General features: G+C 45.6%; 2 protein-coding genes across 17 annotated transcripts in view; one reads left to right on the top strand and one right to left on the bottom strand.

The window, feature by feature from the left end:
* Positions 1–22,996, top strand: part of LOC135905854 (uncharacterized) — a 210,523-nt gene that overhangs the window by 74,998 nt on the left and 112,529 nt on the right. For 9 of the 12 annotated variants that reach the window (XM_065436962.2, XM_070524506.1, XM_070524507.1 and 6 more), the window contains one exon: positions 1,108–1,185. The exons of the other annotated variants lie outside the window; for them this stretch is intronic. The gene's annotated coding sequence lies outside the window, so the exon portion shown is untranslated. The remainder of the gene's footprint in view (positions 1–1,107; positions 1,186–22,996) is intronic. 12 annotated transcript variants of the gene reach the window in all.
* Positions 1–22,996, bottom strand: part of LOC135905855 (uncharacterized) — a 163,623-nt gene that overhangs the window by 54,188 nt on the left and 86,439 nt on the right. The gene's annotated exons all lie outside the window — the stretch shown is intronic.

Consider the following 22,996-nt stretch of genomic DNA (forward strand, 5'->3'; position numbering starts at 1 on the left):
GACGTAGAGCGACTGTTGATTGAAGGGTCTTCGTAATTCCTGGTACTGTGAAGCGTACTTGTGGTTGTCGTAGGAATCACAGGGATAAGAGTGGTATTGCTGCTGGTGTAAAGCCCGACGGAAGGTAGCCGTGTTGCGTCGGAACAGGTTTGGTAAAAGTGGCTTGAGGCCTTATTGCTGGCAAAGCAGCAATATAGTGACTGGGTACGCGACACACATGTTGGATTTGTGTTCTAAGGTTGTCAATCTTTATATACGCTGGAACCAAGTAGTCTCTAGCAGACTTGCTCCTTTAGCGTATTGCTATGTTCTTGCAGAAATATGACGATGTCTTGTACTTTCATGATTTTTCCTTCTTTATCTATTTATTTTGTCTAGCTTTTTTGGGGGACAGCCGGCTCTGCCTTTGGCCGAACTTGCCGTATATCCCACTTCGTAAAGATTTTTTTTAGAAAATGTAACTGCGTAAGCAATTAACAAAGACAGACGCATGACTAGCACAAAACGTTTGTCAGAAAGACGTGAGGTAGCACCTACACCACTCTCGTTGCACATACTTGGTTGCTACTTGAGGGACAGCGATAAAAATGCGAGCGCCTACTTCCGGGTCTGTACGCACACGAATCAAGCGATTCCGTTAATGAGCAACACGTGCCGTGACAAAAGCGTGTTCTCTTGAAACCCGGGGCCTTTTTGCTGCGGGTGCCCTCCCGCGCATTTACCGTCAAGCAGCGTTCGCGCTCGTTTACGTAACGAGCCTTGTGTCGCGGCATCGGACCGTCGCTGTGCAGAATCGCTTAGCGCAAACGGGCACATTTCTCTTTCACCTGTTATCATACGCGCAACACGAGGGGGCGAGAACGCGAAAGAAAACAAAATTTTAATGGCCAAGAAGCGTAGATCACATCCATAATGATTATTTCCTCCAAGCGAGGCAAAACTAACAACTCAATCCAGAAAAAAAGCACGGAACAAAAAATAAATAAAATAAGGTTGGGGTGAAGAAGGGGAGGGGGGGAGGTGCTGTACACGGCGAAGTAAGGGAGCGGTGGACGATGCAAGAACGTTAAGGAGCCGAGGCACTGCGCTCTTTTTAAATCTGTGCAGCACAATGGAAGCGGCGTCTATCGAGAGGCAGTGGAGAGCTGGGTCTACGCAAGGCTAGTGTCGATCCTTTACTCGCTGGTAAGTGACTTCGCCATACTGTATGGCTGATCATCACGACTAACCAGTTGATAGCAGCGTATACCAACCGCCGCTGTCGAACTTGAGAAGCGCTTTTCAATATTGCCTGCCTCAACTTGCGTGGCGAAAAGTGTCCCTAAGTAATAATTCGTTGAATATAGATTGTCTATACACTGCTTTGCGACGTTATACTAATTTGGTTGCGCATAACCCATGTATCTAACCTAAGTTAGCTTGACCATAGAGCGCAAGGCCATGAGCCACTTAGAACCATCCGTGGTTGCTCAGTGGCTATGGTGTGAGGCTGCTGAGCACGAGGTCGCGGGATCGAATCCCGGCCACGGTGGCCGCATTTCGATGGAGGTGAAATGCGAAAACACCCGTATACTTAGATTTAGGTGCACGTTAAAGATCCTCTGGTGGTCGAAATTTTCGGGATCCTCCACTACGGCGTGCCTCATAATCAGAAAGGGGTTTTGGCATGTAAAACCCCATAATTTAATTTTTTAAGTGAGCCACTTAGAGGCTACATGCAAATAACTACGTGGTACCTCAGCTCTCCTAGCTTAAAAGTTGCTTATAAGTTTACAAACTTGTACGGGCAGACAGTAGGACAGGTGCTTTCCTGGACAGAGTGTGGACTGCATTAAGCTCACAGATTGTTTATACGGCAAGAACTCGTTCTTAGAACTTCTAGCCTTGCAGAAAGACCCCACGGATCTCCCCATTTACGAATCACTGTTATCTTCGCGTGGTTATTTTCTTTTCTTCACACATTGGTTGTTATTATGCTATCTTATGGTTGGCGAAACGCATACGACTTTAAGCTTATATGTTTTTATAGATGCAAACGATATCTCGTTGAATGAATGGTACACAATTTTTTTAAAGGCAGCTAATAGGTCTGTGCAGTTTTCGAAATCTGTGCACTCTGTGTAGCACAAGTTGTTTTAAGAGTAGCGTTCATGACGCAGCGCGAGCGAAACAAGCCAAACAAGAGTTGAGCTGCAGGACAGGTGTAGACAGAGCTTTTAAATGACCTGAAAAGACAAGGAACTACAGATCTTCTACGGCCCTTAAAAACTTCCCTTTGCAAGAGCTAGCTTCGGCTGTGTTGCACATTTTTAGGGCGTCAGAGTTAAGCAATGGCAGGTGGCAAATTACGCGCGACCGGTAATTTGAGAAGTCGTTAAGAGGCAAAAACAACGAGTGCCCACTGCGCACGCGCCGGCCGCCTTTCGGGGCAGCCATAACTTTTCGGGGAAGCCTCGGCGGTGGAGGCAGACTGCTGTTGTCGCTGCTTTTCTTATCTCTCGCATTCGGGGGCCTCGGATCCGCTTTGACCGCGTAATGAACATAATTTTCTGGTTGCGGGAATGCGTCTCCGAGGGCGCGTAATTGCTTCGACAAAATGTTAAGCTCGGGGAACCGTGAGTTGAAGAGCGTATGTATATACAGGAAGGAGGCAAATAAGCACATCGGCTGATAAGCAGCAACGACCATCTAGACAGCTCTAATTGCCTAAAGTAAATTATTTGACGTCTTTTTTTTTTACTTTGCATTTGCCATTAGTCTGGGATACGCCTTAAAGAAACTCGCTTATAATAATTTCACACACACACATGCACACACGCATACGCACGCACACGCACTCACACCACGCACACACAAGCGCACACGCGCATACACACACACTGCGGGCACTAAGTAAAGAGTAATTTCGACAAATGCACATCCTCGAAGCATCTTTTTGGTTTTACGATGGAGATAAATCACAACGCAGCGCCCTCTGTAGCCGCAGAGGTGTCGACTAAACTCTGCCAAATTGATTTCCGAGAAAGGTGAGTGAGTGATTGACATAGACACAACAACTGTCAATGGATTTATATTTTCGCACTCAGAAACAAGAGATAGGCTTCGCTGCGTAAGATAAAACGAAGCGGCATTAGCTGAACGCGGTCCCAACAACTCCGCTACGCATTTACACGCTGTGGAACGGCCATATGTCGAGAGAAGACGCTCCATGTTTTCATCCACCAAAGAATAAAGATGAGCCGATAAGAGTGCACTCGAAAGCGTGTAAAATGTATGTGCAGTCTGTCTCCTCCAAGACATACCTCACTCGCACAACAGACAACTGGTCGTTCCGTTGTTGCCTTTCTGACTTCTTCACTCAGCATAGTACTCACTCATTTGTCGCTCACACCCGAGAATGACTCAGCTACTTTTTTCGCTGATATTCTTTACCCCATATGTCTTGGACGCCGGCTTAGCCGAAAGGAAAGAAAAACACGTCTCAGGCAGACCGGTGCTGCCCTTGAGGAACGCGTCGGGGTCTGCCGATCTCTCGCGAGGCGGGCGAACCTTCGCGCGGAAGGGGGCACGGCGTTGGCGAGCCTTTTCCAGCGAGCGAGACTTCCCCGTAATGATAACAGATGCGGTCGGGACGATGACAAGTCTTCGGGAACAGAAGAACGCAAACTCGGCCCCCGCCAGTGCAGGCTCGCCCGCGAGGACGCTCTGTAAATAAAGCGGCTTCCCGCGCGAACGCTCCCTGTGCGCCCTTCGCCTGAGCCCCCGAACAATGCGATAAGCAGGAAGGAACAAAAAAGTCGGCAAGTGGACGCAGATCGGAGTCTAGAAAGAAACGGGTGGCGGAAAGAAGAAGCGTGGAGCACGAGAGACAAACGATTCGAGCGGATGATAGAGAGAAAAAACGTAATCAGGGTGACGAGGCAACAAAGGCAAAGCAGAAGAAAGATAATCGCCCGAAAACGGCCCGGCCAACAGTTGGCCCGGACGGAAGAGGCACGCACCGAGTGAATCCCCGAAGAAAGGCAACGTGCGTGGCCTTTGCAAAACGGTGCAGCGCAGGAAACACTCGTGGAAGCGTGGCCGAACCAAAAGAACGAGCGCACAGAGGATTTTAGGTGATTCGAGTGTCCACTCATTCTACATACCGGTCTTAATTTACGAAGAGGTGGCCGAAGTTCTCAATCGCTTCTAATCATTTGCTCTTCGAACGATGCTGACAGGCTTTGCGTGTCTTGCGAACTATAGCTGAAGTCATCGTTAATACGTTTCTGAATGCTGCACATGTCAGTATGATTCACTCTTACACGAAGCAACTGATTAGCATTTGAATCTGCATAGCTGGAACATATGAATTTTTTTTTTAAATGGCTGCATTCGTTTATTTGTTCCTTCATGTTGTGCCCCCAAGTTTAACGAACTTGAAATAAAAAAAGTATGGTCCATAGACAATTACTGCAATATGTTATGTAGACCCATATCAATAAAAATATTTTGCCAAGCTGGTGGTGGTGGTGAAAAACGTTAATTTGGTCCTTCAAAAAGTAGAACAAGGTATGTTCGGGATGACCCTGAAGGGGCCGCACCTTACAAACATTAGATAGGGTGTGTAGTACGGGACTCAGACTTGGTGCCAAAACGGCGCCATAATGAGTCTAGAAATGCAAATAAAATGTTTTCTTAACCGCTCCGCCCTACTGCATGTACAATATGTTGTCATGTTCGCCATCTGCTCCGGCAAGCGTCAAGCAAACTGATTCAGTGGCGCGCAGAATTCAACACTGGGGTGCGTTCATGGGTGGCTATTCGTTTCCGCGGTAACCTTTACACTGCTCGAAATTACGCGACGTAGTTCGCAGGGACACTTTGTGAGGCCCTGCGTGGAGGCAGAATTCTAGAACGCTCGCATACCGTGCATTGGGCGCGCGTCAAAGAGCCGCACGTGGTTTAACGAACTCGCAGTCCCCCACTGCGGCGTGCCTGCGCCTCGTAATCAGGTCGTGGTTCTGGCACGTAGAGCCCCGAAATTTATTTTTTATTTGATTGAGGCAGTCAAACAAGCTGGTGTACTGACTGGCGTACGATTAATTCGTTCATATTATTCACCATTCCGAAGCAGTACACGCATAAACAGAGGTGCTCATTCACTTGTGCGACACAAGCCATCGCCTTAGGAAAGATAAGCTGTATCGAAAAAGCGCATTGCTGCACCAGTGGCGTAAAGCCGTTAGAGTGCTGAATTAGCACTTACTTCAGTTTTCTTTTTGTTTCCTACCTTCTTGACATGTGCAGTAATTTGTTGCACGAGCTCAAGAAAACATGTCGCTGCTTCTCAGTGGGGAGTACAACGCGTTGACCGTCATTGTCCTTTCGCGAAAAGAGATGCTGACACCGCGATTGGCGCTGAATGGCTCTTCTTCTTCCTCGAGCAAAAAATCTCTACCTCGGATGATCACAAAATCAAGTGCACTGTGAGCCCCCTCCTCCTCCTCCTCCTCCTCCCTCCGCCCACTACTCACTCAGGTGAACGCATTTCTAAGCAAATTATGCGATCTAACTCCCAGCAGCAGAACAGTGGGTTGTAAGGGATGGCGTATAGTGGACCGTTCTCGATTCATTTTGAACGCCTGTAGTTTTGTAAGGCAAACCCAAAGATCGGTACTCGAGCCGCCCTTACGGCCGCCACGGCAGCGACTCCTCGAGAATCGAATCCGCGACCTTGTGCTCAGGAACGCTAAGCTACCACGGCGGATTCTTATAACACGGCGTTCGCGTGCTTCGTCTGTCCTCATCCCTTTTTCCGCTATCAGAATACCTATAATGTTTGACCCGCAAATCCAAACTGCCTAAATGAGGGGCTCTCACATTTCCCTGCATGGATCTAGGGAAACTGGGCAGCACTACGGACGCATTCGTACCGGCGACCGGTTCGGCGGTGGAGCAGAGGGAGACGGGCGATAGCTCGCGAGCCTCCTCGGCTCCTGGGATCCCCTAATGGAAGCAGACGAGGCATCGTCCGGCCAGCTCCTCTCGTCGTCTCTTGGGAAGTGCTTCAGCCGAAGGAGCACCCGCCGTTTCGTACATTTCCTCATCCCTCTCGTTCCGCCGACCCACTCAAGCGATGGGCGAAGATGCGCGCCTGCGACGGTTCGCTTGCTCGTCGCCGTGCAGTGGTCGAGCTCGCTTCTCTTTCCGTACACGGCATCCTTTTGTGGTGCTTCCCCTCTACTCCGCGTCGAGCATCGCGCTCACTTTCTCGCTGCCCGTTTCATTTTCTCGGCACCCCGAGTTATTTCTCCTTACGTATCTCCTTTTTTACCTTTCGTCCTGCTGTATTTGTCTCTGTTGTTCCGACGTTAGTTTTTGGCGGATTCTTGGCCGTTCGAATGCAAATATCCTACAGGGATGGAGAGAAACGAGGCAATGCCGGAAAAGTCACGGAGGTTAACCAGACTGCACCTGATCTGCAACGCACCACCGGGGAGTAAAAAAACGAGAAGTGATCGATGCGCGCGTGTCAAATACGGCGTCTGCTGTGCTCAGACGCCGAGTCAAGCCGTCTCTAAAATTTGTAACCGGATTCCAGAAGTCAAGCGCTTGTACGCTCAACGGTGGGTGCCGTTTGATACAGACGCAACTGATACGAGTGCTATTTCTTAGTGATGTATTATGCATAACGAATGTTCACTAGAAATTGTGGCACTTAAGTGCATGGTAATAGCGTCAAATACATGCATTGAAAATGCATACCCTTTCAATATTTTTCACTACATTTTGACTGAATGCTCTGTCGAGGTTTATCTCCTGTGAGTCGTGCCAGTCAATCTTTCATTCGCGCAAACCTCTCAGCACAGCTGAAAACTTGTTTACCTGCCATACTTCTTGGAGCACGTTTTTATATCTTTTCATGGTTCCTATGAGATCTCTAGTACCGAAATTGTCCTTTGAATGTATCGTCAAACATACCCGTTTGGTGCACCTTAATTTGCCACAAAGTACCGCCTAATTAGATGTAAAATGCGGGCTTTTATCTAAATACATAGGGACGCTGAAATTATTTGACTTGACAATTACCCCACCTACGCTTATTAGCTTTATCGCACTTAAAGAATAAGTTAAACTATACATAATTTAGAAAATATTTCTTTATTCGGGTTATCAACCTTTTGTACAGCAGTTGTTGAAAGCCGTAGAATTTAGACGAGCAAGCATGAAGCTTACCACTAGGCAACTTAGAGAAAATGTTACCCGCCGTGGTTGCTCAGTGGCTATGGTGTTGGGCTGCTGAGCACGAGGTCGCGGGATCGAATCCCGGCCACGGCGGCCGCATTTCGATGGGGGCGAAATGCGAAAACACCCGTGTGCTTAGATTTAGGTGCACGTTAAAGAACCCCAGGTGGTCAAAATTTCCGGAGTCCTCCACTACGGCGTGCCTCATAATCAGAAAGTGGTTTTGGCACGTAAAACCTCAAATATTATTATTATTATTAGAGAAAATGTTATCGCAATTCGGTAGACTGAAGCTATAAAAACATGCAAACCGCATAAAAGTGGTGTTATATAGGCCTCTCTAAAATATACCTTAAACCCGTGCCTTCAGTTCATTTGCAAAATATTCTTAAACAATGGAACAAACTCAAGTAAACGTTAATCTTACATACAACAATTGTAAGCTTCAGGTTCTGTATCAGGTGCACTGTACAGAAATGCGTCTGTTTTTGTTGCAGACTTATCGAATGGTAAACTTCGAAACAGATTTGAGCGCAAACAGGGCGACACAATAAAAACGTCAGGACAAGGCCCTTCGTAAACTTTGTGCTTCCAAATTTTTTAAACCTTACAGATTTTCGAAAATTTCCGCAAAGATTGTGAGGTCTTATATCAAGATTTGGCTTTTCACAGTCATTAGGTTTCAGCTGTATTGGGATAGAGAACCGGGCGAACTGTCTTTGACGCATGCCATTAAACGGCATCGCCTGCCTTTTTTGAAGAGCCATTCAAAAATTATGTGTCGAATTCAGCCGTGTCTCTTCAATTCAGTCGTGTCTCTTGCGCGGAGTTGAATTTCGTTCAAATCCGTGCACTGGTTGCGTAATAAGAGTTTTTTTTTTTTTGCGTGTGTGTTTGAAGTGTCTTCAAACAGGGAGATCGTGTAAATGACCCCGAGCTAAAAGCTTTCACTTCGGCCTCTACTAAGGTTTCATGCAATAGCGCGTCGTTAGTGCGTGTGCGTGTGCTTATCTCAGCCCTTTTATTTTATCCCTCTCCATCTCACGTGGCGTAGCATGTCAAGCATTTCGCTAGGCTATCACTCCTTGGGTAACAGCTCCCGCTATCCCCGTGCGCGCAGCATCGAAAACTGGAGTGCATACCATAATGTTGTTCGGTGATCACTCCCTTTATGTCTTTATTTGCACATTTCGTCCATGTAAGTTACATGTCGCAAGCAGAGAAGTAGAGTTTGGATCAACCCTTTAATGCGGAGCCAACAAATAGGAAAGCGCGAAAGGAACAACTCGCGTGGGCTCGTATTTTCCAACAGCACGAGAATTGAAAATACTGTGCATGCTCTCCGGCACATGCTGTTAATGTCTTTACGGGAGTGCACTCCTTTGAAACAACAGGCATTGGCGCAGCTAAGCGTGATCCACTGGAAGCACATTGATGGGGCCACTTGAAGCGTAATGCGTTTGGAACATTCTTTCGCGCCCCTTCTTCATCTATAGATAAAAGTCGCTGAGAAGTTTCTTCCATTTCATTGTTTTCTGAGGCCGTTGTTTGTTCATTTCGAGCACGGGGCCTGTCTTCCCGAATGCGCTTCGCTGTGCATGTAAGCGATCATCCGCGCACTCTATCGGAGGAAGTAAATATCTCCAGTTTGAAGTGACGGGAGAAAGCTTAGTAAATATTTGCGTGAGGCAGTCGATCCGTAAGGGCGACCAAATGCAGAAATGCTCGTGGCACTCCGATTTAGCTGCACGTTAAAGTACCCCGGTGGACAACATTAATCCGGAATTCCACGCTACGGCGTGCCGCATAGTTAGCTCGTTGTTTTGGCGAGTAATACCAAAGAATATGTTTTTTTTTTACTTTTTCTGTTGCAATATTTTCGTACTTTTGCCGCAGTCGTCTTGTAATGTCGGAATACTGATTAGAGGTAATAACAACGGCATTTCTAAACTTGTAGGTTTTAGTCCGCGGCACCGGTAAACAAATATTACTTGATCGCGCTTCATCTATGCGGACTTCGCGCCAGGGTGGTGGACTCCTTTTCGATGGGGCAGAAATGGTGCGCGTGGAAGAACCTCAGGTGGTCCAAATTACTCCGGCGCCCTCCAACATGACGTCCCTGATTACCCACTATAAAGTTCCCAGGCTCCTTTTTTTTTGTTTGTTTAGGGGTAGTGGGGGTGGAGGGGGAAGACAGGTGGACGCTACGTTTCTTGCTTTCGAATGAATGATCAAGTTCAACAGCAAAAATCGACACCTATGCAATTTGAAAGACACCGCAGTAAAGGGCTCCCGTTTTCGTTTCAACGTTTCAGACTGTTCAACGTTCACCTAAATAAAAGTAGACGTTCATTCCTTGCACTTTTACTGGTGTGATAAAGCGGAGATGTTGGCGCACAGATGAAGTGTCAGCTGCTCTTCACCTCGCGAACAGGCACTAGTAATTGCGATAAGCACACGGACAAGAAAGACGACAAGACGTGCGCTTACTATCAACTCATTTTATTTCAGAAGAGCATGGTACTTATATCGACAAAACGAGTAAAAATCGTCGCGACACGCAAACCAACATTTTCCAGATAGGCAATTTCTTTTCTGCTCAGAGCAATCAACGGGGCGCTGACGCAGTTAGCAGCCTTTTGTACAATCAAGCTTGCTTCGACAATTGGCCGCGTATCCTAATTTCTAAACATGACTGAACATTCCATAAACAGTCGTTTACATCTGCAATCATCACAGTGCACGGAGTCGTGCCCATCTCGATAACTACGTTCCCTTAACACGTACACATTGCCGCACGAGGAAGGCAAGCCATGTACGACACCTTGCGCGCAGTGCACGAACGACGGCCGGTGGTTCTTCGTGCATCCTCAGCGAGCCTTTCTGAACCGATCGGTGGCCTTACAAGTGCTTGATATATCTTTCGTGTAGCTGAAAATGCAACATCCGCTTCCACTTGTCAGGCCACTTTCTTTAAACTATGTGATGCCCCATGTATGTAAGATACAACCACTTTCTTTCTACTTTCGTGAATGAACGTACCACCCGGCTCCCTTAGTTTTTTTCAGCGCATTTGTCACCACTGATAAATGTACGTGGACAGGGCACCCTGCTTGCAGCGGCCAATCTTCTTGTCTCAAAAAACTTCCAGGCATCCGGCGGAGGCATGATTTTCGAAGTGCATTCACCAAACGTAGGTTTGCGATTGTTCGCTTCACCAGCTTCGAATGTGAAGAGGCATGCGGAAGCAGCATCTTTATTTTTTTCGAGGGTAATATTCCCAAAGGCAATGACTGGTGGTCAAAATTAGTTTGATGTCTAAGAACTGGATGGCGTCATTGTTAAATAGCTCACGCGTAATAACCAAATTGTCAAGACATTCATTGAACAAGGCAGCCACGTCATTCACTGTTTCAGTGTTACTTGAATTGAACTAATACAACACTATGTAGTTGTCCCCGTACTTCAAGTTCTTAAGATCTGTAGCATCTCAAGTTTTTAAAGCGAAACTTTCTTTGCCTCTTCCTTCGACTTTCCCACTTCTGCTGCTGTGGCTGCTATGGCTGCTGCTGTCCGGCACACCACGTCGGGGTGGTGGTTGAAAGCTTCTATATACATGACAGGAGCAAGCCAGACAGAAAAGGCGACACGAGAAACTCGTTTTCACTCCAACGTGTCGAATGTGCACATGCCCTCTGGAGCTCTCTGGGCGTCGCCACATGAGCTTCTTGACAGCTCTAATTATCCGTGACTCCCCTCAGAAGCATTGCAGGAACTGCAGCGCTTCTCTTTCTAGTAATGTAGGAGGCCAGAGGGGGCGCAAATAGAACTGTCGAGAGGAAGGAGGAGAAGAGGCAGCTCCCATACAAGAGAGGGCGGAGAAGGTGACGTGAGATTAAGGCAAGCAAACCCTCCTACTATACAACAGCGGTTGCGAGGAAACCGTATAAGATTAATTTCAAGGTTCAAACACCATGCAAATACGTCAAGCGGACAAACTACTCACGGCGTGCAGAAGCAGAGCCGCATTAATTAAAGGGCACCGCAGGGGCCAGGCGACACTACGGAAGCGGTAAACCATCAAATGAACACTTCTATGCCCGCCGCGGCAGCTTTGCGGCTACGGCATTGCTAGAGGTCGTGGATTTGATCCCGACCGTGGCAGCCCCATTTTCACGGGGGCGAAATATAAAATGCACGTGCACTTAGATTTTGGGGCACGTTAAAGAACATCACGGGTCAAAATTAATCCGGAGTCCGCCACTACGGCGTGTCTCATAATTCGAATGTGGTTTTCGCACGTACAGCCCATTATCCAATTCAATTGTAATACTCCTGCCACGGTTGGATGCGCCATGTGAGGCAATGATAACGATCAACCCTCTCAGAGGTTATGAAATATGGCGCGCAACAGCGCCTCTAGGAAACACCTCTCCCTGTGTGTTCTACGTACGACGCAGACAAACAGCAGTGGTGCCCGCAAGGTACCCGCTTAGCATCAACTCACCACTGTCCTGTTCGACTAAACGTTGAAGAAATTAAGCTTTAGCCGTCAACATCAACGGGAATTATTGTCAGTCAAAGCATCCAGCACGGAAAGCTTCGCTTACATAGATTCAGAAAGTGCGCGGGTTCTGCATAATTTATTTTTAGACGTCTGTCAATTTGGGCAAGAAACAGGTCGCTCCAGGCAGGGGCTAAGTATGACCCGATACAAACTCCTTTCTACTGAAGTTAGATGAGCCCGTCACATTCAACATATGTTCACCATGGAGCTCTAGGAACCCACTGGATGAAATGTTCCTCTGAGTTTGAAACGCGATTGCGCCATAGTTATTTGTGCAGCCTTCAATACATCGCAGCCTGAAGCATGAAGTAGTACAGACCCTTAACATCGATAAAGGAGGTTGACATTTATTCGTCTTGATTGCTCCTTAGGTAGTCTACCACCTCAACTGAGCTTCTCACCAGGAAAGGGTCGTCAGTACGGAAGAAGCTAAGCCTATCTTGCAGAAAACTTGCCAGCGCATTCTGCCATGTACCTCTTTCGGAAAATGGCTATTCTAATTTGTGAGTCTTCAGAGGAAACTGACTTTTAAATGAAGGTGCTCACATTTTGCAGAACATTTCGCCAGGTATCAGAGTTGCACATAGGGTTTTGGGCACTTAATATGCTCATTGTTCGCGTTAAAGAAGGACGTTGCACCAGTTAATGCGCATACGACGACAGAGCGACATATAACAGTCAAAGCAGCTCAACAGCATTACAACGATATGTCCAAAGCAACTATGTGAATAAAATTCTGCTTTCATCGGAATACGGCCCTTCAGGCATGTATACGCATGTTATATATTTACTAGGAATTGAAGACCTTAGCCGAGGAAGTACAAGAGTACATTGACGATTAGCAGGCAACGTATAATGTTTCGTAAGTTCCCGGAGAGATACAAAGAATGCATGATCGGCAATCAGCCTTTTGAATTCATGCAGGAGCGTGTCTGTCATCGTAAATTACTTGCAGGGGTCCCTGATCATGAGAACCAAATTTACAAACGAAAGAAAATGAGTTGTAGTCTACACGGCAGATATTAGGAAGCCATGACCGGGAGCTTACGAAAAATTGTTCAATCATTACATTCTACCGGTACCAACATATAATACATACTTATCATTCTCTTATCATTCTAAGCTAGCACATATAAGAAATTGGAGGTTAAAAAGAAGCTCGAGAAGAAGTTAAGGACCGCGGAACGAGCAATGGAAAGAAACATATTAGGGCTAAAGTTGAAAGAAACGAAGAGAGCGGTGTGGATCAGAGAGCAAGCAAGCATGGCCGATATTATAGTCGACAATGACAGCAAAAAATGAGACGGGGCTGGTGGTGTAATGCGTAGGGCAGATAACCGGTGGTCTATTAGAACTACCGAATGGGTGCCAAGATAACGGAAGCACAGTAGAGGACGCCAGTGAAATAGGTAGCCTGATGAAATTAGAAAATTTGCAGGTAGAACTTGGAATGAGTTTCCGCAAGAGAATGGCGATTGGAAATCCCTGGGAGAGGCCTTCTTCCTTCAGTGGACATAAAAATAGGCTGATGGCGGTTATGGTGAAGGAGGAGGAGGAGACAAAGAGGAGGAAAGACAGGGAGGTTAGCCAGTGTAAGTACCGGCTGGCTATACCCTGTGCTGGCAAGGGGGTAAAGGGAATAAAAGGAGAAAGAAGAAGAGAAAAAAAGTGGAAACCAGGAAAAAAGGTTACACACATCATCGGTGCTAACTACAAGAATGTGTTCTCCCCTGCAAAGCGTGAGGTGATTTTCGGAAAACAAAACGCTCACAGCTGGCTCACAAATCAGCTGTATGATGCATTTCACCTATCAGTCTTCATTCATACAACAGTTTAACGCTGTGGTGAAGACTGTATAAGTCACCATCATTTATAATATCATATCAAGTAAATCAGTAATTTGGCAGTCTCAGAGACACACGTTCTTACAGCGTCCACTGCCTATTACAGAAAAGCGCGAGTTTAGCGCCACAATTTGTTGCGCGAATCGGACGACCCTGATGCAGAGGCCTGCGCGCTACTGAATGACCGTCGACTCCGCCCGCTTGGACGTCCGTTTTCTTGGAGTGCGCTCAGCCATGTGGATTCATTACAGAAGCAAAGATTTTGATTGGATTGCCTCATCAGCCGGAAAGCTACGTGTGCTCTATGACGACGTTCTTAACATTAACGGACCTGCAAAGACGTTTACAGACTGATACCATCTGCTACTGTGGTCGTGAACTCTCTTGCGCTCTCCTTTCGCATTTTCCTTCTTTCTTCGAATCCCTCATCTGAGAGGCTCTCTTGAGTAGATTCCCCGCTTTCTTTTACGCACTCGTCATGCATCGTTGTGTTTCACAGTCGAATATGTAGTTTGATCTGAATAGAATCCAGCTCGCCGTTCGCGCCTCCTCGTGTCAGTTTGTGTTCTTCCTGGTAGTGCGCACCGTACGACGCACAAGAACAAAGAACGTGGACCAAATGGCTCAGTTCATCCCCTTTGCCCACTCCAGGGTAGCCAACAAGACGTAGGCCAGGTCACATTGGTCTTCAGGAGAGCTCGGCCGGTTGGTATTGATTCATGGTATTGAAGCGCAGAAAGACAAGTGTATAGCTTTTCCGTGTCTTTCCGTTCGCACTTAAATACCATGAAACTGGCTGTCGTTGTTTCCTCTCCATCTCCTGAATGATCCGCATGTTCCTCAGAGCCACGCGTAATTGCGAGCTGTGTTAAAGCACGGCGGCTCCTTACTTGCTTCGCAGAGCCGTAGGCCCCGGTGCAGCCCAGACAACGGGGTGCAACGCAGTCGAGCGTACTCCACTAGCAGCGCATTAGGGGTGGGTCTCACCGCTTTCGGTTTGGGTTGCCCGCCTCACAGCTGTTCGGGGATTCCTTCCTCCCAGCGCGCGACTGTTTCGCCATTCCGGCTTCGCTTCCAGCTTGCGCGACTCGCTTCGGTGCTGGCAGCCAACTACGCACTTGTTCGGCACAGATATTTCTTTTTCTTTTATTCCGCCTCCTTGCTGAGCTTTCAGGCGCTATACCAGTACTTATGTACGCTTCCCGCTCGCTCCTGCTTTTCGTCTACAATTTCGTGGGTTATTTTGGTCCTCATTCTTTTTTACAGCGTTTGCTTTTTCTTAGCCCGTTGCTCAGTTTTTCGCCGTTGGCGTCGTCCAGCAGTCGTGGGCCGAGCCCGAAGCTAGTGCAGCCCACTGTCCGCACAAACACGCGCCACTGGGCATGCGCCACTGATTATGTGCCATCGTCATCACGCCGTCATCGTCATGGCATCTCACGCCATCGTTGTCATCCGATTCGCGTCATACAGTCTTGGTCACGCTAACTTTGTTATACAGTCGTCGTCATCCATTGTCGTCATACCGCCTTCGTGATTCGATCGACGTCATTCCTACTTCGCTATTCCGTCGTAATCGCCATCATCATTCAATCGCGATTATATCTACGTCGTGCCAACGCGTCGTCATTGTTTCGTCTTCCTACAGTCTTTGTCATGCAATTATTGTCATTTAAAAGGGCTCAAACGCGAGCTCGTTGGTATGAATCCATCGAAGAAAACAGTAAATTCAATAAAAACCAATAAAACTAATAACGCCGATTGCTGGCAGACACCGCTCGTTCTGTCTGCTTTCTTCACATCCGTGTTTCTATTTAGTGCTGTTTTCTTCGATAAATCATTGCCGTACCATCATCGTGCTACCAACGTGGTCGCTCCATTGTTGTCATACAGTCGCCGTCATCCCATTGTCCTCATGCGATCGTCGTCATGGCAGCCTTCGGCTGCGCCAGTGTATGTTTGTAGAGAAGTGGAGAGGAGCGTTGTAGTTTGAGTGAGAACGCTATACAACAGCCTTTATACTGAAACGTCAATTGAAATAATTGGGACCTGCAAACCCTCAATCGATTCGGCGAGCTCTAGATTGGTAGCCAAAATGCCTGGTCACCAGCGCAGCTTAAGCATTCTCGTTACACACTCGTAACTGTCCCAAATTAGCTACAAGACGACGTTGATGCCTGTAACGGCTACTCCTCTTCGCCATAATAGTAATCATAAGAAATATTGTATCATAAAAAAGAAACGTCAGACTTTCGTTATATATAGAGTGGTGTCATCTAAATATGGTAAATCAGGTCTGCATATGGTCCTGCACAGTCCTGAAGATATAGAGACCAAACGCAAAGACTCGTTGCACCACGCGCTATGCCGAGTCCTGATACACATGCGTGTACTGTGTTCGAATACGTACGCAAAGCCACGACGCAGTCGAAGATGAGCACGCGCACGTATGAGGAACGTTACATGGCTGACATGTTCCGCTCCCAGTGACACAACAGCTAAAACTTAGCTTCAAAACAGAAGACGCATGACAATGAGTACTACACACGTATCAGACAAATATACACAAATTGATGAAACCGATAGAAGCGGTGATTAAAAAAAAAGATAGTGACATCAGCTATGAAGTACGCATTCTAAAGAAATGCTTCTATGAGTTGACAAAATGCAGATGATCCTGAGTAAGTGCAAATTGTGGTGGTCGTGAGTGCCACATTCTGATCGCAACACGGCCGAACACGTGCTCGATAGCTATTGAAACATGCTGGCGCCGTAGAAAACACGGAATACTACAATCGCGTACAAATTCAGAAAAAAAAAGGGGAGGCCCCGCTCAGATGGGCGAAGCGCGACAGCCGATTGCCTCCGCGACTAAAATAGTCTCGCTCAAAAAAACCGCGCTTCTAAAACAGTAATTCTCGGTACAAATAAAGAGTTTTGTATTTTGATGAGTGGTTTTGTAGAGCTATCGTGATTGGACTGCTACAGCACATGCCAGAGCACGAGAAAAAAATAACCCTGTGCCTTCTACAATGCTGCGCTTCGTCTGCTTTTATAGCTTCATTGCCACAGGCAAAAGAAGAAAGAGCAGCTCTTCATGGATTCTGCGCTGGTTTACATGTACATGGCACATTTACAACTCGTTTTCCGCGCCTAAAATGAATCAGTTGCCATTTAGCGAGTGCTCTAAAAAATGCATTTATCGAAACCATTGAAAATCTGAGGTGAGAAGACGATCGAGGCAGAAAGATACAAAAATGCTTCATTCATAGTTTTAAATAAATACTCTTAGCTTTAAATAGCATAATTTATTGTTTATTTTATTAATCACAGTACCCACAGCGGCAGTTTCAGCATTACAGGGTGGGCTGTGGGGGGGGCGGAGAGAAGTACACATATCATTGACAAATAAAAGCAGTTAATATAGAATACATCAAGAGAAAAAATATAGGTAATAAAAAAAATTAACAAAGATAGAAAAATCGCCGACGCAAAATAAAAGATTTATATTTTTTGTTTTGTTTTCACAAACTTATTTTCAAGAATCTGATAGTTTTCTTTTTTTCGTTTCTTCTCGCGCTTTTTTTTTCTTTTTTTTTGCAAGCCTGCAGTGTAGCGCAGCGTCAGCGATGCTCGCTGCAATGTTTCGTCGCCGGATGGCGGCTCAGAATAAACGCGCGTGGCACAAATGCCGCATCGTAAGCTCGCAGTAATATTTCCGGCATGACAGACCGCCACACACAGTTTGGGAATTCACTCCGACGAGGGGCAGACGCACACGACTGACGCGATTTGGCCCAGTTCGAAGCGCGGGCGGCCATCTTCTCCATCGGCGGGGTCACCGGCCGTCCGGCTCGTGACGTCAGTCCAGAGTGTGCGCCCATTGGTGGATGCTCATGTGCATCCGCCTTGAAGGAGTAAACGCCGCATTTTTTTTTTCTAAAGTTATGCTCTACTACAGAAGATACGTGGTTCCAAAAGAGCGGGAGTTGCATCGACAAGGACTGGCCGAAAGTAAACCGTAATCAGGTTTACTAAAATCCCGATATTCCTGATTGCTCCCAAAACTTTACTGATGCGCTAGTGCCCCACTGTGCTTGCTATTCTTCTGATCCCAAGATCTTCTCTGATAATATGTACCCAGGGCACATAATTTTGCCGAAAGCGTCTTACGTGATTTTTAGATTTTTCGCAGCGTGCACTTGGCCATTTACTTTTATTTTGTGTAGGAAACGTCGGCATTTATTCTCACTTTTGCCTTGTATGACAACAAATATAAAGCTACTCTAAACGAAGAATTTAAAGATTAGTAAAAGTAATAAAGTCACATTATTAAAATTAATCATTAAATTGAACTGGAAATGCATTGCGCCTAAATCGCAAGGAGTGTACATAGGCCTGATTAACTTGCCAAGAAACCTCGGCAGGTGCACGTTTGCTGTGTTCTTCCGAGGTCTCACTAGGGTCACGGACGGTACGCTAGCCGGCGACTTCGAGCAATCATCAAAAATGCAATCTATATATATATATATATATATATATATATATATATATATATATATATATATATATATATATATATATATATATATATATATATATATATATATACATATATATATATATATATATATATATATATATATATATATAGAGAGAGAGAGAGAGAGGAGAAAGAGAAAGAGAGAGAGAAGTAACAAACAAACGCTATAATTCCAGAGAGTCGCCATGGCGGGTGGAATTTATGTAGCATTTTTAGCAAAGAATGCAAACAAAAACTTTTTGACTATTGTTTTTAGCACTTTTGCTTCATAGAAGAAAATTATTTCAAAAATTCGCATACGTACTTGAATTGTAGTAAGAGATGACAAGGATGACTGAACCCTTTCGTATATAGATGTTGTTCTTAAAGAATTAACAAATAAACATCTCATTATGAGGCGTGATTCCGCGTGACTGACGATGCGCATTCTGCTCTCACTCCTGCGTGTAACGCTGTAGATTCAACAATTCACGGCTCGATTTTAAAGCCGCCTGCGAAGCGCCACCCTACAACGCCTACACCAGTCTTTTCTCCCTCTCTTTACTTCCCGTGTTCCATCTGTGGCATAAGCATCCGTGTCGAATCAATCACAAAATTGGGGTTTAAAAAGCTGACGCTTCGGATTACTTCATTATTCACTACAAAGGCCGGAAGGCAAAAGAGTGACGTTCATGAACCGACGAATCCCGGCAAGTTGGTTCCTGTCGAGAAAGAACTACCAAGCGAGGAATTATAGGCGAGCCGGGAAAGAAACGCCGGGTGCCCGTCGACGCGGCTCGGAAAGGGATTAACCGAGCGGATTAGAAGGGCGCCCCGGGGAACCTGACTCGCTAATCCTCAGCAGCACGGAACGCTTTGCGCCACAGAGCGCGCGCTGTTTCCATCGCAACGCTTGGCGTGAACAAGAAGGAAATGGTTGCGCTGCTCGGCGCCGAAGATGCCTCCCGTGCAGTTCAGCGCTCGCACCGTTCCCCGAGAAGGTTCGTTTCAACTGACGCCAACGCGAGGCGAAAGTTTGCGTTAAGTGAATGAGCCTTGAAACCGCGTTGGCATTCTTTTTATCTTCAGGGCTCTGTTTTCAGACGATTAGCATTCTTGTGAGTGAACGAATCAATAATTGTGTAAACTAGAAAGCCTACTCACTTTTTGCTTTCATTTTAGTTGATATATACGACGTTGTTGTTGAGTAGGAATCCTTGGAAGTAGACTGAACGTTTACGTGGATGGTGTTAAGGTCGGGAGCGCAGAGAGAAGAAAAAGAATGACACTTTATCCGCCATGGTTGCTTAGCGGATATGGCGCTAGGCTGCTAAGCACGAGGTTACGGGATCGAATCCCGGCCATTTCGCATTTTGATGGGGGCGAAATGCGAAAACACTCGTGTATTTAGATTTAGGTGCACGTTAAAAAAACCCCAGGTGGTCCAAATTTCCGGAGTCCCCCACTACGGTGTGCATCATAATCAGAAAGGTATTTTGACACCCAAAGCCCTATAACTCTGAAAAAATATGACTCTTTATCACCAAGAAGAAATTATTTCCTGTCATTTGCGGTTGGCCCAGCGCTATGTTACCCATATAGCGAGTACAATTGTAGGCGGAAAGGTAGTCTCACGTTTTCTTTCCTTCTTTCCTTTTTTTCTTTTTTTTGGCTGTCCAAATGTTCTATGCAGAAATAGAAGACTAAGTCGACGCAATAATTGAGACGGATTTGAGGAAACATACATAACGCTTTAGGACATTTGAATGCACTTGCCACATTACAATAAGCTTATAGCAGATTATAGCAGCGTAAAAACCAAATTATTATAGTAAATTTTTCGTCCGACGTTTTCGCTTCTGCACTAGCTGTTGCCAGTACACGAGGTGTCATATAGATGAGCCCACTGGTTATGCCGAATAGCAAGGACATACTCCACAGAACGCAAGCATTAAACTTAAGCTCCCGGTTCAAGAGTAACCTGCTTCACTATTATTTTTCTTACCACTGGCTGCATGAAAGAACAGAACTAGCATATAAAATTTTGATACATCCGTGCATGGTGTGCTTGGACGGTCTGTAGGCAGTTTTACATGCTTGGATACGTCGGGTTCCATGCTATATTGTGCGGAATTCATTGTGAGGAGTCTCATATTTGGTGGCCTAATGCCATCATCCTGCCGCATTTCGTCACCTAAGCAAATGGAAAGCAAAGCCACTGCGAAGAACGGAAACCAGAATGAGGACGCCGATTGCACGAGCAATCGCAACTAAAGAAGAAAAGGTCGGCCTTTCATTGTGTCGAACACACGGGGCCGCACCAGGCGGAGAGAATGGCGCCTACGGTGTAAGCTGCAGCGTTCGGCGGTGCCGCGTCGCTGAGAAGCGTAAAAGTTGGGCGGCGCGTCGTTCCTGACGCTAATCCCGTAATCCCCTTAGCGCTGAACGCCAGGCGCCCTCATTGGTCGGCCGTTGCGTGGTCGCTGCCGCGGCTAGAGGGAACCTCCAGAGACAGGCTGCCGGCTACTACTAACCCGTCTTACGAAAACGGTGCAGCATTATGGAATATAGGCCGTGGCTCTACCTATCAAAAGAGCAACGGTGCGTTTTCTTATACTGTGTGGTGTAGGCTGTCATCGGCTGTTAAGGGCGGCGACTTATTGTATGTTGAACAGCTCTTGTTCTTATTTTGCCTAATGTCCTGCCTATCTTTTTAACCACGCACGCACACACACACTACGCACACACACGTGCGGGCGCACGCACGCACACCATAAACCAAACTTCCTATCATGTGAGCTCCGCACTACGCCCCCTTACGGTGTATTTTACACTGATGCTGTACAAGTTGTGTTTCCAAAGATTTCAGCTTTCACATCGCCAGAAAGCCAGGACGCTCGGCGGTCTGTGTTGATCTCTTGCTCTGGCTAATGTGTGTGTGTGTGCTTTGATCAGACGATGATGCTGAATTTGCTCGGCTTCGAATCTACGAGCAGACGACACCCAAAAAACATTGATGGCGAGCATTGAGTGTATCTACATTGTTGAGTTCGGTGGCAAAATGACTGTTAAAACAGGGTTCAACGAAAGCACAATCCTTAATCATATCGGGATGCTCTCTGTTATTCAACCAGCTTGTGTAACTTGAAGTAGCATGACGCAGCGCGCGGTTTTCACGAGTTGACAATAGCGCAAAGAAAGAAAGAATGAATGAATGAATGAATGAATGAATGAATGAATGAATGAATGAATGAATGAATGAATGAATGAATGAATGAATGAATATCTTTATTTCCAATAAATTGGGGGAGACAGGGAAGAAAAGCTGCAAGTGCAGCTTGAAAAAACACCCTGCCCCCTATGACCACAAGACATGGGCAGCGCGGAGCTGCCACGTGTTTTTAACAAAATATATATATATATATATATATATATATATATATATATATATATATATATATATATATATATATATATATATATATATATATATATATATATATATATATATATATATATATATATATATATATATATATATATATATATATATATATATACACAGTTTTGCAAGAATGCATAAAAAGTGAGTAGTTGTTTCACATATGACAGACAAAAAAAAAACATATATACACATATATATGTAATATAAATGTGAACAAAAAGCTGTAAAACTCATCTAATCTGCACTTCTGAAATATAAACATATATAGCTATATAAACATTAATATTAGTCACACTGAATTAGTAGAGAAAATTCTGATGGGGTAAGGGCATATATATCAATGCCAGATTTGTTGTAAGCATTTAAAAGCCTTGGTAAGTTGTTTTTAGCATTTGTGAGCTGTAATTAGTCCTAAAATGGTGCACAGTCCAGGGTTCTGTGTTTCTTGTGAAATGTAAGGGGACACGTTCTTCTAAGCATGATAATTTAACAAGGGATAGATCGTTTTTCCTGTTCATGTAATAAACATCCTGCAAAAGTCGACGCCTATAGATTTCGTGAGCTGTGATAATTTTAAACTTGTCAAATAAATGCTCAGTGTGTGAATCATACGGAACATTTGCTAGGACGCGTACTATCCTTTTCTGTAATAAAAATAATTTGTTTAAATTCGTATCAGTTGTAGTGCCCCATACGAGGTGACAATAATTGAGATGAGAGGCGAATAAGGTGTTGTATAATAATACTTTAACTGATGTAGGAAGAAGGTAACGGTTACGGCTTATTATACCTGTTATCTGACTCAGTTTTTGCGTTACAAAGTTTATATGGTCATTCCATAGCAGCGATGAAGAAAAATACACGCCTAGAATTTTGATGCGTTCTACAAATTCAATCGGAGCATTATTATAGGTTATGCCATGTAGTAAAGGGGAGGTGCTTCCCTTTGGACGAAAAATTATAGCTTTAGTTTTGGTTGACAATAGCGCAAAGACAGGGAAGGATAGCGGAAGGACACAAGGGGTGCGATCTTGTACGCGTTCCAAAATAGAACGGAGGCGGTTCGTTCCACCGAGCCAAATACGGTTCGTCAATTTGAACCGCGCCGAACGCCATGACGTCGATTGTGACGTGATATCTGCTGTCAATCATGCCGTGTCGTCTGCTATCGGAAGAACGGAACGGAACATACCGCCTATTTCGTGACGTAAAGAACGAACCGCCTCCGTTCTATTTTGGAACGCGTACAAGATCGCACCCAAGATGTCCTGATAGCCTGTCTTTGTAGTCTTCTGGAAACACGATGCCGCTACAACTAACTTATATCTGTATCTCATATCATCGTCTGATTCATGATTCTCTATAATTACAGAACACTCGATTTGCTTGCATAT

This window comes from Dermacentor albipictus, chromosome 8 (genome assembly GCF_038994185.2).
Source record: "Dermacentor albipictus isolate Rhodes 1998 colony chromosome 8, USDA_Dalb.pri_finalv2, whole genome shotgun sequence".
Taxonomy (NCBI): Eukaryota; Metazoa; Arthropoda; class Arachnida; order Ixodida; family Ixodidae; genus Dermacentor; species Dermacentor albipictus.